The sequence below is a fragment of the Pholcus phalangioides genome, unplaced genomic scaffold (assembly GCF_987345545.1).
Source record: "Pholcus phalangioides strain wild (caught in Gottingen) unplaced genomic scaffold, Ppha-v1.0 ptg000022l_1, whole genome shotgun sequence".
Taxonomy (NCBI): Eukaryota; Metazoa; Arthropoda; class Arachnida; order Araneae; family Pholcidae; genus Pholcus; species Pholcus phalangioides.
Window position 1 is genome coordinate 35,558,064 of NW_028301615.1, and position 14,526 is coordinate 35,572,589.

The following is a 14,526-nucleotide window of genomic DNA, read 5'->3' on the forward strand; positions in this document are numbered from 1 at the left end:
CTGCCTGACTTTCTTTCGCTTGACGGGTAAAAAGAAAAAAAGACGTCACAATTATATTCCACGTCACACGATCGACACTGCAGTCACGCGACGTTAATGAAAATGAAATGCAATAGATATAAAGAATATAATCCGATTAAATTTGCGATATCGGTTTTCGGAGAACATTCTAATTCAATTGGAACTAATAATTGCGAATTATATTGCTAATCAGACTGGGATAGAGCGGTTTTAATTTGGGACTTTTTCACACTTTTGTGTTGTATTTTGTTTGTTGACGTGTAGATTTGTCCCGGATCCATTGTTCCGTGAGAGATTGTTGAAAATACACTGCTTACGGTAGAGCGTTTTTTTAGTAGGAGCGTTCTTCAAAATCCATTGTCTTACAGAAGCTTCCTTAAAGTTTATTGTTCAGAAGATGGGCAGGCGCTCTAACATTGGGTCGTTGTGAGAGCGCTTGCCAAAGTCATTGTTTGATATAAGCATCATTGAAAGCCATTCTTTGATAAGAGCATGTTTGAAAATTATTCTTTGATAAGAGCATGTTTGAAAGTTATTCTCTGAAAGAGGTATCTTTGAAAGACTTGTTTGATCAAAACATCTTCGAAAGTCATTGATCAAAGCATCTCTGAAAGTCATTGTTTGGTCAAAACATGTTTGAAAGTCATTGTTTGGTCAAAACATGTTTGAAAGTCATTGATCAAAACATCTTTGAAAGGCATTGTATGATGAGAGTATCCTTGAACGTCATTGTTTGAAAGGAGTAGCTTTAAAAGACATTGTTTTATAGGAGCATCTTTCAAAGTTAATGTTTGAAAAGAGTAGCATTGAAAGTCTTTAGATGCAGTATCTTTGAAAGCCATTGTTTGATAAGAGCATTTTTCAAAGTCAGTGGGGGAGCTGGGGTGCTGTGGGTGCTCGAGCACCCACGATAGCTTGCAGCACTGGCATGAGTACCCCCAGAATTGATTCAGAAGTTAAAGTTCCCTACATAAAGTTCACGATAGGTACTCACACGTTCGAAACAGTTCCAATGTCCCTGTTCAAAGTCATTGTTTGATGAGAATATCTTTCGAAGGCATTGTTTGATGAGAATATCTTTCGAAGTCATTGTTTGGTGAGATCATCCACTAATGTCATATCTTTCAAAGGCATTGTTTGATATGAACGTCTTTGAACGGCATTGTTTGATATGAGCATCTTTGAACGTCATTTCTTAATGGAAGCATCTTCGAAAAACATCGTTTGATAGGATTATTTGAAAGTCAAGTGTTTGATAGTACCGTTTTTCATAACCACATAACCATTGTTAGTGAAAGCATTTGCCAAAGCATTCTTCCTCGGAAACATCTATCAAATGCAAGTTCTTTTTCCGAATTTGTTTGTCTCGTTCTTGAATATTATTTAAAATCTATTGTTTTATTATGAGCATTGTCCAAACTGCATTAAGTGGCATGAACATTTGAGAAAAAAAGATGCTTTGCTATTTTACTGTTTTTTATTTAGAAGCATTACCAGAAAGTTCACATCGATTATTATATTCAGAACATTATTTACCAGTCAATCAATATTTTATAATTAAGCTCAGGTTGATCCATCCATTAATGTCCACGATATGTCATAGGTCAGTGTCCCCGTATCGAAGACAAATAATAGACAAATAACGATGTCTGATGACTGCTCCTTTTTTTATTCTATTTGTCAGAGTACCTTGAACTCTGAAAGTTTACCTTCATTATATCCTGGTCCTCGAAGATAACTATAGAATATATACTGCACTATTCAAAGTTTAGTCCATGCGCATTTGTAGATGTCGCAGTATACTAACCCGATGAACAAGAATGAAAAATAAGTAAAAAATAAAATAAAGATGAGAAAGTCTTGATTCTTTTCAAGAAAAAAAAAACAAAATGCCGAAAAACCTTCCGAATAGAACGTCTATCGGCGTGGTTTGAATATTAATGATGTGTCCCTGCGCGTTAACCTGTTTGCGCACCACCTCGCTCTCACAATAATAATAATAGTTTCTACCTCTTTTCTCGATCTTTCCTTGTTTTGTTGTTCTTCATACACATGCATACTTAGCTCATACGTTCTCGAAAAACAGAAAGGAAAAGAAAAAAAAAATAGCAAAAACAGCTTAAGATTCTCATGAGAGAGAGAGTTTGGGAGTAACCCATTTTCTTAGGATTTGAAAACCAAAGGGGTGAGACAGGCTCTTCATCATCATCTTCCAGAGATTTAAAGCAAGTCTGATAACCAAGATGATTCAACGGAGATCGAGAGAGATATCATGTTGCGTTGTCCTTGTTATAATATGACTGATGTTGCTATTGTATGCGAAAACCAACTCCACCCTTGTTCGATACGATCGCGTTTGTCGATTCTGTGAACACATAAACATAAAAAAGGAGCTCGAACTCTACCCCAGTGGTTCTCAATCTGCATCGATATGGCCTCCCTTGTGGTCCTTGTATATTTGGAGGGGGGGGGGGCACAGAGAACTGTGAGGAAAAAAAAATAACTGAAGAAGTAAAGAATGAAATATGGTTTGTCTGAGAGAAAATGTCCCTACACTTCAGAATCTAGCAAAGCTGTCCATAGAACCTACACTATCTCGAGGAAAAGGCTCATGTCCATCCAGGCCAGACTCTGTGAGTCTAATATAGAATGCCTACCTACATGTTGAGATCTAGTACTGTGATTTTCGCGAGTAAATGTGTAAAACGAAAGTACAGTTTTGCACATTTACATGTGCAAAAGTGTGAGCAAGTTCTTACTTTTCCAGCTTAGTATGCGATTGCGAAACATCAATTTACCAGGGAGGGGCATGATGTTGGGAGACTGTCTGCATAGAACCTGTACAATTAGAAAGAAGCTCACTGAAACCTTTCTTTTCCACAACTCCGAAGTCACCCCAGCCCTCCCGAAAAATGCATCCAGGCAGTAGGAAACATTTTAAGCACACGTTTTTAAAAGTGTCTCAAGGTCTTTATTCTTCCTATTGTACATTGTATCAATCTCTCGCCTACGTAAGTACACCCATTTTAGAGACATAAGTTTACTATATGAATTCATCATCTCTTAGTTTCGATTTAAAATCGAAGCACAATTCGTGTCATCTTATATTTTAAAATGCGATATGATACGCTCGTCCCCACTCACAAATCGGGCATTCTTTAATCGAAACGGTGCACTTTTTTAAGGTCTTTAGGGAAGAGAAGATGTGATGGCCTTTTTTAGCTACTCCCGAGATGATACGTGGATTCATTTGAGGGGAGGGAGTTAGTTGCCATGCCCTCGTAAAGGGGCTCGCCGAGGGAAGAAGTTTATAATAGTCTCGAAAACTGGAAATCAACTTGAATGGCCTATAGCTTACGAGAGTTTCCATTCCATTTGGCTTCGAAAATTCCTGGGAGGCCTTTATGGGAGGTTAATAGGCCGCTTGTACTCATCAAGAATTGCTTGAAGAAGAGTGTGTAGGAATAGAATGCTCTTAAAAACCTGAGCCAGATCCGGAGTCCGAGTATACTCGTGAAATACATTCGATCTACTCAGCGGATTAATCATTTCTATAATTCAAAAAAACATCTAAGTTTTGGCGGAATAAGAGCTTTTTCACTTCAAATTAAAAAAACTAGAAGTTTACGAGTAGGTTTTTTCGAAAATAATTACAAACACAAAGGCCACAACATGCAAAATGCCCAACGAGGTGGCTAAAAAGAAGATGCCCATAAAAATATGGATGTCAAAAATTTCTAAAATACACATTCTCGATTCATCCCATTATAAACAACGAATTTCTTTTTAAACGTGTCGATTGTGGTGGAATTCACGACCCCCCCCCCCCCGAGGGTAAGCTATTCCATTTATCCAAAACCCTGTTAGAGGAAAAACTCCCTGTGGCACCACAACTGGAACTGTCCCTTACCAATCTATACAAGTGTCTTCTTGTCGAAGCAGTCGCGATTGGCAGTGCATTAATTAATAATTCATGTGGTCCACCCTATCAAACCCTTGAAAATTTTAAACACTTCAATCATATCCCTCCGACAACCGCTTGCGGTTAAACTGGATCATAAAAGTGGTGATGTTTCTCGAGATTGAAGAGCCATTGTTATTGTATGCTTGTGACAAGGTCATTGCGACTTGAATATTGTTTTAATGGCTATTAGTAAGTGACAAAGAAGCGATGAAAAGTTAAAAACAAACAAAGGGTAATCTGTTCCCCTCCCTCCCCCCCCCCCCCCACCAACACTTTCTGACCTTTACTCTTGAGTTTTTTTCAAATTAGGTTGTGTTTTATCGATCTTAAGATGGCCAGAAAGAAGTAAATACGTGATACTTGTGACGATGAGACATGCGAGTGGATGCTGATGATTCAGATTCTTACTTACGGGCGAGATTAGCGATTTTTTTCATCCAGCTGTGAATCGGCAGAAGAAAATTACAGGAAGCGTCGATGGCTGCCCTTCATGAATATTCCATTATTACCGAGAAGAGTCTGTTCCTCTCCCACGACGACAACGTCGCAATCGGGAAACCACAAAGGATTCAGAGTGAGAAGGAAAGCCAAAAAACTCATTTGCCTAATTCAATGCAAACTTTGTAACTGACTCTTAAAGGAACTCTTCGTAATGATTCCTTCAACAAGAGGAGAAGCCTGTTTATTGTATATTCCTTAAGCTCATACAAAATTAACTTATGCGGTCGGTTCTAATGGTTGTATCACTTACGAACTGAGAATTTCCACCAAGCTGTGTAACATATTTCCCAAATTTTTTTCCTCGCATCGGGTTAAACTCATGTTAAAAATCGCATAGTGTGAATTTCATGCGGGCTTAAGTGGGTGGAATCCTTATAAGAGCCCCCGAATCAATTCAAGGCGTGTCTTTAAAACTCACCACCAGCAATTCATCGACAGAAAATTCACTGACAGAATTTGCAACTACCATTTCAGTGAAGAGAAATTCACTGACATCAGTTCATTGCCACGCAATTCACCAAACCAAAACACCGAATCTAATTCCCGGCCACCAAATGCATATCAGGTTACTACCGTTCAATGGGAAGGGTCGGAAATTCACCGCCAACAGTTTATTGCTGCGCAATTCGCCAACAGAATTTACCCCCAACTGTTCACTGTCATCCAATTCACCGACAGAATTCACAGCTACTTAATTTACAGAATGAAAACCCACTACCAACCATTCACCGGCATAATTCACGGTCAATAGTTCACTGCCACAAAATTAGAAATGAATTACTTTTTCGGCGAGACAATGTACTAGGGAAAAAAGCAACGTATGTAGACCCAAAATTGGAAAAAAAAGAACCAACTTTTTTGTAGTTGATGTTAAATCATTTCAATTCGACTCATTAACTCTGGAACAGCAAGTCACTCCCGCTATATAAGGAGTCTCACTAAGGAGTTTTCACTATCTTTCCATTATTTTCTTTTCTACTGATGAAGGAACTTCATACAGTTCCGAAACGCGTCTAGCCGTGGTTCCTTTTTCCAATTTTGGGTCTACACATGTTGCTTTTTTCCCTGGTATATTACCAACAGAATTAGTTTACCGACATAGTTCACTGCCAACAGTTCACAGTTACGCGATTCACTAACAGTTCACCACTACGCGATTCACTAACAGTTCACCACTACGCGATTCACTAACAGTTCACCACTACGCGATTCACCGATAGAGTTCATAGTCATCAATTCACTGAACTAAATGAAAATTCTCTGCCGATAATTCACTGACGGAAAATTCATCGCCATGCAAATTAGTCGATCATGCGTTCGTCCCCACGTGTATTCTTCAGTGAGTGACCGAGTAGTCAGCGAGCGATTACGTGGTTGACAGAGACAGCAAGCGAGAGAGCTATCTCAGTCCATTCTTTTGGTAATTCATTCACGAATACTCGAGGTGAGAGATGTTATTTTTTTGTCGGTTAATTTCCCTACCGATGAATTGTTATCGGTGAGTTTTCCTTAGGTCAATTGTTTTGGCTGAGAATTTTCCGAACCCATCGTTACCGGGTTACAATCTTGAATGGCCCTCGACAAGAAACGTTACCGCAAGACGACTTGCAGTCATCCGGCCAACAGGTCAGTGTAACAGTAGTACTCCAAAAAAGACCTTCGTCATGATTTCTAGAATCTATAAAAGCCGTAAGCCAGGTGCGCTGTGCACATGCATATTTACGCACAAGTACAACAAAACACAATATGCTGTTTTATTTGACCATATATCTTTAGGCCTGCCTCCAGGAAGGAGAAGTTTTTGTTGTTTCGCGAGGCAAGCGTGTCGAGGAAATAAATCACAATAAAAAGTTATAAGGTCTTTTGTCTCATAGATATATCTTTGTTGTTTTTTACCTGAATAATATGTATTCTCTTCAGGAAGTTTTTTTTTTAGTCCTATTTCGGCACGTGCTAAGAGAGAAATCCTATATTTTGCTATAAATTTTTGTATAAACTTGACCTTAGGGAAAGAAATGTGTCCATTTGCCGGAACTTTAGTGAAGGTTCTTGGACCTGCTAGGAACAAAAGAGCACCCGAAGTCTGAGATTCGAACCCATGATCCCCCTTTTTTTCCATGCATTCATGATGCCGCGAGTAAGAAAATTGGTTTTTATGCTGTGTCTCAACGGCTAGGTACCGTTTCGTCCTTTCCCGGTTCATCCTTAGGTCAAAATAGTCCCGTTTCATCCGATCTCTTCTTTCCCCTCCCCTCCCACATGTCGATAGGGGGATTACTGTCAATCCGTAACATAACACCCCGTGGTTTCACAAGTTCTCATAGATAGAGCTCCTGGAAATAGCTGCGTTTCTCAACCTTTTACAGGATATTTAAATTCAGGAGTAAACTACACATAGTATAGTATACAGGAATGTCCCGTCTTGGTTTTGATAAAGTCTACTTTATTCATACTTTCGAAATTAAATACCTTATTTCCGAGTTATGCAAGATTCACCTATGTATCTCGCTCATGAAGCCACTGTACAATAGCTACAACGAACAACGGGTACTCGACATGTTATCCCACCCCCCCATGAAGGTGTAATCTTGATAACAAAGAGGGGATAAGAGCGGATAAAATCACGTTATCACCTCGGATGAAACGGGAAAGGACGAATCGGGACATCACCGTCTCAACCTTGCCTTAACCCATATTCACAGTCCCCCAACATGTATTGTGCTTAGATTGGTGTGTCAAAAATAATGGCTGACCCTCCATCCTTATTCTAGTTCTGTCCCGAATGATTCATCTTTAACAGTCGTAAACAGCCTTTAAGTGGTCTATCCATCGCCCCCACATGTGGGGGGGGGGCGCTGACAGGGCTCTAGCCCTGGGGCCCGGGGCGATTATCATCACATTTTTGCTTTTTCACGCTATAAATTAACTACAGAAGGGGCCCGCAAGATATCCCAGAATAGGGGCCCCGCTACAGGATGTGGGGGCCATGGGTCTATCATTGTTTAACTGATCAGCGAGTTTTAAAAACTATCGTTATCTGAAATGCTTGATATTGTCAGAAAAATGTTTCCCATTGTTATCCGAAAAAGTAATTTCACTCTCCCCTCCTGAATTTTGAAAAATACTCAAAATCCGAAAGAGTATCTTCATTTCCTAGCGAAGTTTGGAGACTAAAATTGAATTTCGACGCATCCAGATACGTATTGTGAAGACTACTACTAAACCACGCATGTACCTCGTCCATATTCCTCTGCGGAATTTCTAACCAATTGGTACATGTTGGGATGTGCGAGTCCGTGTTGTGAACCTAACGTGAAGCTCGTTCCTGTGTAATGCTTGTTATATAGTGCTGTCATCTGCCACGTATTTTTCGAACTATGAGTGAAGTGTAATGTGTTTGAAGATTTTATCGTTGTAGGCCTGTTGCTGTCTGCGGCGGAACGTTTTAATGTGGATTGCATTCGCACTTCGAAGTTGGAAACCATAGAAAACCAACTTCAGCCAACCACCACTGCGGCAACGGTGGGATTCACGGATCCTCGTGATGCGAGTGCGTCACTATGACCACTCGACCACCACAGCGGCGATTGACAACGACTGAAATTTCCGCTCATAAAGATAATTGTTTATCGGGGAGGGGGGGGGGCGGTATCGCCTTCTGGAAGGACTGGAATGGACCAAGAGGGGTGGGGCGGTAGAAGCCACGATTACAACACTGGATCACATGGGCTAACTTACGTTCGACACTGAAGAAAAAAAAACTTCTGAGAACACTGGAGTATAGGTTATCAACTCCCCTCAAGAGAAGAATTCTTGACGAAAGTGATCCACGGGTAAAAATCTCCTCTTGAAAGAATTGTGTGGGAGGTTCCTCGACGGAAGATATCCCCGGGTTATGAACTCCACTATTGAGAGAATTGTGTGGAGGAATTCTTGACGAAAGTTATTCCTGGGAGGATATAAATTGTTAGTGTGGGGGGGGGGGAGGAATGGTTATCTCCGGGTGAACTCCACCCTTGAGAGAGAACTGCGTGGGGGAATCCTTGAGACACACACACACACACACACGCACAAACGTTATCATGGATCATGAACTCCCTTTGAGAGAAAGAGGGCCATGAGGGATTTTTGACAGGCGTTATCCCCGGGTTATAAACTCGCCTTAACAGACTTGTTGGGGGGGGGGGGGTCATCGGCGGACGTTATTCTCGAGTTATAAATTTCTCTTGAGAGAATTGTGTGGAGGAATTCTTAACGGAAGTTATCCCTTGTTTTAAACTCCCCTGAACAAAATTGTTATAGTGGAGGGGGGCATCGACGGAAGTTATTTTCTGGTGATGAACTCCACCCTTGAGAGCATTGTGTGGAGGAATCAGTGACAGTTGTTATCCTGGGTTATACGAACTCTGCTTGAGATAATCATGCGGAGGAATTCTTGACAGCAGTTATACCCGGATTGTAAACTCACCTTAACAAAATTGTTAGGGGGAATCGTTGATGAAAGTTATCCCCCGGGTTACAAACATCCCTTGAGAGAAACGTGTGAATGTGCGTGGGAATTCTTGACGGAAATTAACCCACAGGTTAAAAACCGATTCAATATAATTTTATCCCAAAAATATTTCACTCTAGGGAATGCCCAGTTTTATTGGCCAATTTAGCAATGACTTATTCGAAACTAGTGCCAAAGCACCCTTTTGGGAATCACTGTTATTGAGTATAGCTTTCTAATTCGTGTTTCCACGGAAAACAATGAATAATAATGCCTTTATGGGGTAATATCTGGCAATCTAATTACAAAAACCTTAGGAAATCGAATTACTTGAAGGTTGATGCCAACCCTTTTACGAAGTAGCCTGAAAATGCGTGAAGTTCCCATGGTTATTATGTCAGATCTTTCTTTTCCCAAAACATCCATTACTATTTTTTTGTAGGTTTACTTACACTTCAACACCTTCCTCGATCATTTGCAAGAATCGTCATCATCATTATTACTCATTGAACTTCGAAGAATCGAGTCATGAATTCTCACAGTGGAGTGAGATAATAGCACAGCTGTTCGAATCAGTAGTCATGCGTGTCTCACGATTGTCAAACAATTGACGTCATATTGGAACCATAGATTATTATCGACAGATTCCGATCACGATTGAGATTCGACCTGCGTGCAAAGCGAGATTTATTCACTCGGTACGAACGGGTACGTCTCCGATACGCTTGATGTCACTCAATGGCCTTACATGGCCAGTGATTAGCGAGGACAATATCTTAATGAGTAATCACAATTGCGGAGAAGGACGTCAAATTTTTTAAAATCAAAATAAAATTCAATAGCTTATCCGACCCGAACGTATACACAATGCCAACGAATATATTTAAGAAACGTTGATTAATTTGTGTCATGCGCCATGAGACAAGGGATACGTAATTTTCGTATTAACGAAATAGATGCGATAAATGCGAAGTTTTTGCTATTTTTGATGAATAAATGCAAAAAATTTGACTTTTATCATTTTTACGCGAAATCTTGAGCATTGTTGAAGCCAAAATAGGTGATAAAATCGTGTTGTTAATTTAGTTCGTTTTTGTTAATGAATGCAAAATTTTTCACTTGGAAAATATTATTGCGGATGAATGCAAAAAATTTTTGATTTGAATTTTTTTTTTTTTTTTTTGCGAATGAATACGAAGTTATTAACTTAAAAATATTTATTTCTTCATTTTTTGTGAATGGATGAGTAATTTTCTGATTCGGAATTTTTTTTCCCACGAAATTTGAATTTTTCTTTATTTGCAAAAATATACGTATATCTAGCCATGGCCCATTGCTAGAAGCCTCAACAGGTCCAACTCAACAATATTTTGGGACTTCCCGGCACATTTTACGTATACAAATACAAATACAACGCCACAACAGGCAAAATGCCCTACGAGGTGGCTGAGAAAAAGATGCCCATAAAATTAATGAGTTGCGCCGAAAGTGTGCGTGGGTACCTAAACAGCCTGCTTGCGTATCTAGTGTTATGCGTGAATTTGATATAGCCATATATTTTTTTGAACAGAACATTGATGTTCTGGGGGGGGGGGGGGGGGTTGGACTTGATAGAACTCTATACCAAAGTTTCCCAGAGTGGGTGGAACATAGAGAGCGATGAAAAATGCTCTTGGGAGACGGTAATAGCTACGGAAATAAGATCCTGTAGAATCACACAGGAAGGGGGATGGGGTTGAGATGAGAAAATTTTCACTCTGAGAAGGGGGGGGGCGATAAAAGAGAAAAGTGTGGAACCCTTCCTTCGCCCCCAGGAAGCGATATTGACGACGACTTTGAGAAACACTGATCTACGCCTTCTGGTGTTGCAGATGAAACCACACGCGATAACCCATATCCCGGAAAATAATAAAAAGGTTAAATAAACCCGATTATGATACGTGCAAATAAAATTCAAATGCAGTTTTAGATGAAAAGCTGCATTTAAAGTGAAAATACACAGAGATAAGGAGGAAGCTCACCTTGACATTTCCCACTATTGCGTCGTTTTTTTCTATAATTGCGGTTGTTTTTTTTTCAAAAGAGACTATTGGGAACTTTTGACTTGCCCCCTCTATTTTTTTAGTTTAGATAACAGACATTGGCCACACAAATGAAGACCTTCTTCTAAAAGGTCACTCCAACGAAATCGTTGATGATGAATTGATAATTACGAAATCGACGGCCATTGAAAGGTTGATTTGATTGTCATTTTGATCAAAAATGGCTTTGATTAGTTATTTACAATGAAAAAAAAGGAAAATTGTCTCGTCCTACGACGGACGGTATCGGGCCCTTACAGCCCTTACTTCACGTAGATCTACCATCTGGAAATGCGAAAGAGGCTTGTGTACCTCTAGAAATGCAGAGAACGTTTTCATACCGTTAGATATGCAGAAGCGGGTTCCGTACATTTAGAAATGCACAGAAGGCTCCCGTACGTTTAGGAATGCAAATAGGCCTTCAAATGCGGTGACCTCGAGAAATACAGAAGTGGCTTTCGTACCGTTAGAAATGTAGATGGGGATTTCGTACCGTTAGAAATGCAGATGGGGATTTCGTGCCGTTAGAAATGCACGGAAGGCTCACGTGCCTCTAGCAATGCGAAGAATGCTTGAAATGCGGATGCTTGCGTACCTTTAGAAATGCAGAGGTGGCTTTCGTGCCGTTAGAAATGCAGAGAACGTTAGAAATGTAGAGAAAGCTTACGTGCCTCTATAAATGCGAAGGAGGATTGAAATGCTGGTGCTTGCGTACCGTTAGAAATGCAGGACAGTATCATAATAACAGACGTGAACATGAAAAATCGGGATATCCTCGTGTAGCCACTATCCTTGCGAATAGTGCGGGGCTTATTAAATATTGCCAACGCATGTTAAAATCAAAGTTCTCATCCCCCAATGGATAATGTCCTATTTAATACCATCCATAGTAGAAAAAAAAAATTAATTCCCACCCACGCAAAAAACTTGGGCGTTTAATTAAGGCCCGGCCTTTGTTCATGCAAAAGAAGAAGACATATTGAAATAGGCGAGGAAGTATTTTTCTCTCATGATAATCGAGTGAGGAAAGTTGTAGAACCCGCCTAAAACTCTGTGACATCACATTCGAAATCTTTTTTTCCTTAGAGATGCTTCGGTTCGAGCTTTCGCGTCTTCCTATTTACGTGCTACCTACTTTTCTTGATAGTTTTATTAAAACTGGGTCAGTGGTTCGTAACCTATGGTATGCGTACCCCCGTAGGTATGAGTACGATAAATAATCAGCAGTGGTGAAGGAAAAGAGCAAAGTTATACAGAATAGTAAAATATTTTGTTATGGCACAAAAAAAAGAGGGGGGTACGCAAGGTATGTACATAGTTATGGAAGTACGCCTACACATTTCTAGGGCTACGAATACTTCCATGGACATATCTAAGGAGATAAAAACACTAAAAGAGCGGAAGCCTCCTTCGTTTATATTTCTAGTGGTACGTAAGCATCCTACGAATTTCTAGGGGTTGCCAGTCTCTGCAGTCTTAGCATTTCTTGAGGTACGCGAACCTTCTATGCATAACAGTAAGCAAGTTTCCGTTTTTTTCTAGGCGATCATTATCCTCCTTCGCATTTCTAGTGGTACGTGACTCTTCCACACATTTCTAACGGTACCAACTTCCTCTGCATCATGCAACGGCATACAACTTCTGCACTTCCAACGGAACGCAATTCTCCACATTTCAAGCCTCCTTCGTACTTCTAGAGGAATGTGAGACTTTCACGTATTTCTGACCTAAGCAAGGTTCTGCATTTCCAACGGCACACTATTTCCTCTGCACTTCTAACGGTGCGCAAGACTCCACATTTCGAGACTCCTTCGTAGTTCTAGAGATAGTTGGGCCTCTGCATTTCAAGCTTTCTTCACATTTCCAAAGGTACGTGAGCTCTCCACACTTCTCTAAGGCCGGGATTGCACTATAAAATTTTGATAAAAGTTCTTTTATCAAACTCGAAAAATGCAGCCAATAAGATTACTGGTTGCGTTTGTTCGAATGTAACCGATGCGCTTATTGGTTGCATTTTTCGAGTTTGATAAAAGAACTTTTATCAAAATTTTATAGTGTAATACCGGCCTAACGGTACGTAAGCCTCCGCTGCATTTCCCAATCCAAGCATCGCACGTAATTTCCCGACGGTACTTCATTTGGTACGCATTTCTATACCCAATTCGATATGCACATAAAAATCAGTCTTTTTAGAGGGGGTAGGGGGGTAAGCTGAAAATATCGGCTGGCTTAGGAACTCCACTCGAACAGAAACTGCTAATATTTAGTATTTAGCCGATCCCGGAAGAATACAAATTTTTTTTTCATCGCTGAATATTTACAATGACTATATTTTAATGTAAGAAAATCGAACTCTCGCAAATTCTCGCTTAAAATCATCAATTTTTTTTACAAAAGATTGCCTAAAAACGGTTAATAAAAACTCTCCTCAGACAACTCAAAAATCAGGACAGTGATGATGTCAAAAATCAGGGCACTCAACATGAGGGCAGCCCTTCCCCTTGTTGTCTAATCACACTTTATACAAGACATTGAACACAGGGCTATATACCGTTAGTCCTGCAAGTGCCAGAATTGATTCAAAGCCTAGAGTAGTCCTATCTGGACATACTGCTTGTATCTTCAAACCTTCAAAGACATCAAAAGAAAATCGAATAGCGAATCCCAAACTCACCTGAATAATAATGGATCCAGGGAAAACTTATCCAGCTTGAGGAAAATTCAGGAACTTTGCAGTAATTATCACCATAATGATGCCATATCCAATCACTATCGAAGATTTAACCCATCACATGCACCTTGTAACGTATATATCACCATCAAGAGACCTCACATCGGTCTTGAATCTCTTACAACGGTCTCACCAGTGTAATTGATTTCGAGATTAATTAAAACCAAGCCAACCGATCGACGCGACTAGTCAACCAGTACGTCCACTAGGCACAAAATAAATAAAATACGCAGCGTTGTAAAATAGTCACGGCACACGCGAGAGATAGAGAGAGAGTGCCTGGGGTTCGTACGCATGCGATACGCCGATACGCAACCTTGCTGGACGAGTGCCACCAGCCACACTCACTCACTACTAGTGACTGACTAGTTGTGTTCTTTCTGGAAACAAAAAAGAAGCGAAAGACCTTGGCAGGAAAAAAAAATTATTTTGGCTCGTTTTTTTTTTACATTATGGATGTCCTTCATGGCATGAAATGGACGGTGGGGTTCGAAATCTCATAACCATCAGAGAATTCTAGTCATTTCTTTTTTTCATTTTATTTAGTTTTTTTTTAATAATAGTCCGTGTTTGAGGAAGAGAAAATGAGTGAAACTTGAGCGTTGTGTTATTTACTACTAGCTTGATTCGCGTGTCGTGTCTATTTCATTGCTTAGCTCGATGGGCTATTAAAGCTATGAGCTGCAACCCCCCCTCCCCACACAGACCAAGTGGAAAATTACCCATAAATAGATGT

At 40.1% G+C, this 14,526-nt stretch overlaps 1 protein-coding gene across 1 annotated transcript in view; it reads right to left on the minus strand.

Moving 5' to 3' along the window:
• LOC149070260 (uncharacterized) overlaps positions 1–14,138 on the minus strand; it is a 65,457-nt gene extending 51,319 nt beyond the window's left edge. Inside the window, exon 1 of the mRNA XM_089249305.1 lies at positions 13,734–14,138. The gene's annotated coding sequence lies outside the window, so the exon portion shown is untranslated. The remainder of the gene's footprint in view (positions 1–13,733) is intronic.
• Between the last annotated feature and the right edge of the window lie 388 nt (positions 14,139–14,526).